This window comes from Haliotis asinina, chromosome 2 (assembly GCF_037392515.1).
Source record: "Haliotis asinina isolate JCU_RB_2024 chromosome 2, JCU_Hal_asi_v2, whole genome shotgun sequence".
NCBI classification, from domain to species: domain Eukaryota; kingdom Metazoa; phylum Mollusca; class Gastropoda; order Lepetellida; family Haliotidae; genus Haliotis; species Haliotis asinina.
Window position 1 is genome coordinate 63,298,276 of NC_090281.1, and position 6,049 is coordinate 63,304,324.

Below are 6,049 nucleotides of genomic sequence, written 5' to 3' on the forward strand. Positions count from 1 at the left end.
ACGACAAAAATTGCCCCACGGTGGTATATTTACCTCCAGGGGTATTTTACCCCCTGGGGCAAAGGGGTGCATGTAAACAAGGCTTTAGTTCCTTAACTTCCCTTCACGACATTATCACAGAGAAACCTAAAGCAAAGCTGGGTCTTATCAGCTTAAGTCCCATTGAACACAAACAGGAAACAGAATAACAAATCCATTTTACTTGAATATTTCCTTGTGAAAAACAAACCTGATAATTTATGAACATAAATGAGTAAAAATGGTTTGAGAAGAGAGACAGTGATATCCAACGTCCAACGAGCACCCAGAGTTCCGTGCGGCAAGCCAGCATAGTACAGATTGTCCACCTTGACCTGATCAAGTGAATACCAATGTATAGGGCCCGTAAGTCTCGTTCTGCTGTACTTCCGGTTACGAGCTTCCGGCGACAAGCTTAATACTGCTCCAGTACATCAATGCGCATCTAGCTATGCGACTCATAAAATACTATAGACGACTTCCTAGTCTCCCGATGTCACATAGTAATGCCCATCAAAATCTCTTTAGAACAGTACTAAACACCAAAATTTGTACTAAATGGTACTGTACACCAAACTGTGTTCGATACAGTTCTGTACACACAAGTATGTACTAAATAGTGCGGTACACCAAAATTTGTTCAAACTGAACTGTACACCGAAATCTGTTCTAAATAGAACTGCACATCAAAATCTGTTCTAAATAGAACTACACACCAGAATATGCTCTAAATAGTATTGTACACTAAAATCTGTGCATAATATAGTGTGCACCAAAATCTACCTTAAGTATGAGAGTTACGACACTACCTCGTAGAAAACAAACCTGGACGTCATGACGTGAACACTCAATGATTAACACATATAATTGTGTCCGGGGTGTTTCAACCACGCTTTTGTATAACGTGGACCAAGAGGCAAGGTTCAATCAATATACCCAGAAAGCGAACGCTGCTTTTCATAGCGGCAGCAGTGGTGTATTTATCATATACAGTTACAGTCCATTAATAATAGCAGAATAATTGTCTGAGCTGGCACAAACCTTCCAGTCCAGACTCCCGGTCACGCACCTTCAAACTAAATTTCATATATAATTCATTTCTGTTCAATAAAACCCTTTTGCGACAAAATGTCAAATTAGTGGGATTTTCTGGTCGACAAAATCAAGGCAATGAAAGACGATAAAGACGGTTATTGAGTTCTCCCAACTTGAACAGAATCACGAAATATCGCTGTGATTAATCAATAAACGAAGAAAACCATACATACGCATACAGTGGAAACAACGGACTCCGTCCATAATGAAAGACTTATAGCAGCATATTACTTAGAAAAAAGATAATATCTTTATCAGTTTATATCTTTAAATCTCGACAGCGGTTGTTGCCGGCGTGTTACTGAAAAGGTAAATATATAGAATACATAGCCTTTAGTAACTGTCAAACTGTCTGATAACAATGGTAACATCACACGAACACAACCACCCTCAGAAACAACATGCAAAATATGTGGCATGAATATGCTCCGCATTTCACACATGCAGTCTGATCGGTTAAAACCTTTATGGATGATGTTGCGCGCGAAATGATGTTAATGATGTTGTTTGTTGTTTAGATAAACAACAAAGGGGTATGCACATTAAGTGAAACGTCAAGAACAAGTAGGACTGGTCTAAGTTAACGCTCATCACGTACCGCACGTGCAAGCTTTTCACTATTCCAACTACTGCGCTTACCTCCTTGAAATAAAAACCAATAATAGCAATTTGATCATTGGTTAAATAGCTTTTATCCTAGGTTGAATAAAATTCAGAGATTTAAATGTTCAGTTTAACAGGATCCGCGATCGTAATTTCACTATATTTTATTTACTTTTAAAGTGAAATTCATCGGTAGGTTTTCACTGAAAACGGACTATGAAAATCTATACATACGCACCTACCAGCTGAGAACGTTTCGCTGACAATTCACGATCTCCACGTGATTAATGATAAAACGCGCACGGACTTCACGTGCAGAGCTGGAATGTTTCGCTGACAAATCACGATCTCAACATGATTAGTGACAAGCAGGCACGGACTTCACGTGCAGTGCACGGACACAGCAATCATTTACTGATGTGGACGTCATGCTGCGATCTCTGAACCGACAACACCGCAATTACATTGTCTGTATGGATTAAGAAAAGAAGGACACCACTTGGGAAATTAAAGGAAGATAGGGGATTTTCGTTTTTCGCTCACAACGAAGTTACTGGTCTAGACGCGATCTATCGAATCCCTTGTGCCTTACGCCTCTTAATGACATCTTGACATCAAAACGCTTCTGAACATAAGATAAAAAAACTATGGCATGCGTAAAATACTATCGTGCCAGTTATATTCGGACACATCACGTAATTTCCATAGACTTACATGTTCTTTAAGTGTAGCATAAAGTGAGTTCAGAACGGATTTTTGTCAAATTTGCTGTGCGCACATGATTTCAGTTCATTTTGCCGGCCACTATTTAACTAATGACATCCCATTTATCGACTTATATATATATGGTACCACAATGCACAGTCCCACAGACAGTCATGTTAAATGAATTCACGGCACATATGTCGATAAAACTGTTGCCATTCGATAAATAAGCAACGGAAAATTAAACAGAAATTATGCGTTACTTGGTGAGATGATTCCTCACAAATGCGCAAAATTTGAATTGGATCTTACTAAAATAAATAAATGAAATCTATTTATGCTACACTGAATTACATCTAACATGTGCGTCTATGGAAACTACTTTACGTCTTCGAATGTAACTTGCACGGATCTGCAGATCCGATGTCTCAATGTTCATTCTTAATTTTCTGACATCGAAGATGTACTTACAGTCGAAATAGATTGATCCTTGTTGTAGTCAGTACTGGGGATTGTTGGTGTTTCTGGCATCAAAAGCGCCGGCGCCGCAGTTCCACGAGCAACAATTCTAAGTTTGTCGGCGTTATACCCATGTCAAATGTTTGTTATTCAACGCCGCACTCAGATATAGCTATATGACGTCAGTGTGTAAACAATGATGACATTATGAGTAGCCAACCATCATCTACGTAAGCCTGATCGCTAAGATGGTCGTAAGTGGTTATCTCCCATCTGTCAGACACCCATCTGACAGACAGTCAATTGGAACACTGAACAGGAAGGTTAATTAGCGTAACACCTACGGGTATAATGGAACAGTCCATTGTCTTCTGAGCAGAGTATGGTAAGGCTTAAATGAGAAGTAACTTCTCTTCTCAAAATTGTTTTTACCATCAATTACTATCGAATAAAAACCTGTGTTTCGCTCATAAGTTTGACTGTTTTTCTTTTTGAAACACATTTGATTCACTCAAGAAAAGGGTTGTGCACAAATCTTTCAACTTACAAAAGCCCTCTCCCACTCAAGGAAGTAATGGAAAAACATTCTGACATCCATAGCCACGTTGACATGATGCGGCAATTGTTTTTATATTTATTAAGAATAAATCACAATTAAATGTACTCATCATATTTCTTAATCTTGTGTGGAAAACATTTAACTTACTTCCTCCATATGAATAACGGTTAGGTTCACTATTGTGAGATAATTATGAGATTTAAATAATGCAATAGAGCATTTTTAACGGCTGAGGGAATATTATTCCATAGTTGAACTGCTGATAGAAAAAGTGATGCTGCTGAATTTTGTACATGGTTGGCTATTATTACTGGAGTTGCTTAACTCATAGCTTGTCAGATTGCCTAGTACAGGTGGGAGTAAATCCCACAGGAAAGCTGGCGTTGGTTGTTAGTGCTCCAATCATTTTAGATATCATTTTGACGTGAAGGTTAAACTAAAATGTTTATGAAAATCAACTGTTTTTATATTGCTGCCATCAAAATTCAAAATAAAGTCTCGTTGGCCGTCCTTCAAAGTTAAACTATAGCTCAGTTTTTTTCTTGTGTTATTCCTTGGACGATTTCAGTATAATGTGTAGGTAACAGGCAATGTTGTTCTAAGGCATCTGCGAACTGCCTGTCTGCGTAATGGGAGGACAACGTCGTTAGGTAATGTTAATATATGGCACTTGTTGCTAACAGAACGTCGAAAATCTAGGCCCTGATCCAGGGACGGGGGACCGGCGTAGCACAGTGGTAAAGTGTTCGTTTGTCACACCAAGGTCACGGGTTCGATACCCCACATGGTATCTCTTTCCGAGATATAGCTGGAATATTACTCTAGGTGAGTCATCTGATCCCGTCCACAGAGCTTACCCTAAATTCCTACAACCTATAACGATTGAACCTGCCTGATTTTGAATACATACGATAAGATTGAGGTAAAGACTCTATATGTTGTTTGTATCGTTTGACCTAGCCAGTAAAATCAGTTAGACTTTCCATTCGAAATTAGTTACGCTTTTCAATATTGTCATGCAACGTCATGTCGGGGCTAACAATAGATCATTGGATGGCTGTCATTGAATAGGATGGAATCCCTGAATCCTGTTCATTTGGGATTTTGGGATTTGCATGTTGTATGCTTGCTTCAAAGATTTGACGTATAGTCAGCTTTACATTACGTTTTATGCAGTTAATGACGCTATGTCAGTGATCTCTCGACAGGGGACACCAAAAATAAGGTTCACGCATTGTACCCTTATGACTGGAACACGGAACTTCGGTCTTTGGCGTGATGCGCGATCACTTTGGCCACAGGGCGATGTTTTGATGTATAATCTATTATCAAACTACAGATGAAGCTAAAAGCAAGAGTCTGAATTTTCTAAATCGAAACGTCACAGTATGCAATAAACAAGAAATTCATCCACTTTTGTTTCACTTTTGAGGATTTGCTAGCGTGCATACTCTGCCACTATCAGAAGACCTGGTTTGGTTATGTAACCCCCTTTCTCGACCGGAAATGTCTTGACTTAGTCTAGACTCCATTACGACGTTTCTGATGGTGTTGACATTTACAATGTATTGAGTTAACACGCTAACGTTGATAAGTTGATAAGCCATCATGCAACATAACAATCTTCAAAAAGATGTCGATGTTAATGCTGAATTTTGTTCTGCTCCAGAAAGCTGACTGCGTGTCTCAATATACATTAAAAAACATATCGTGTCTTAAGTAAAAGGCTGTCACACGCTATTATTTCCTAGTGCAAATAGTCACTTGAGTGAGTGAGGTACTACACCGCATTAAATAATCCCACAGCAGTATCGACTTGGAACACCCAAACTCATTGTACTCAAAGGGGGAATCAAAGCCGGGTCATCGGCTTGACGAGAGTATGTTGAAACTACGAATTCAGGTCACCCCTCCGTCCCGATCAATGTCGAATTATTTCACAAACCTAATGACTAAATAAAGCTGAACATAAAAGGCCACCTATGTGGGTTGAAAGCATTTTACTACAACTTCTATCACTGCATCTCGGATGGAAAGTTCTCATGTTTACTTTGAATGAGCTACGACACACCATGTATGCACTGTGACTTTCAAACAAAAAAGGTAAGTCGAATAAAGTGAAATTAAGATTGCGAAACCACATGATTTTACCCTGACAATTGAACATTTAAATCTCAGAGTTTTCTTTAGCTTACGATAAATAGAGATTAATAAACTCGCGAGTGTGTCATTGTTTTTTACGAAACGAGTGTCAGAAAATTCCATATTTTCCGAGTTTCGTCAAAACAACATGACACACTCGTGAGTGTGTTAATTTCTTTATTATCCATGTTTATCTAACTTTTATTTCTAAACAACTCCACGTAAAACGAAATCAGCTGTTGTCGCTTGACGAAAAGGTCAAGGTCGCGTAAGAATACAGTGATACGGCACTATGGACGTAAACTCCCTGTGTAATGCTACTAGGAAAAGAGCGCGACATATTGACTAGCTACTCTTGCACGAAGACACATTTTGAATTGAAATTTAGTAGCGAGCAACACGGCGACGGTTTGTAACGGCAGGGTCTCACTCACTGCCATAAAACACTTGTCAATTTTGATATGGAAT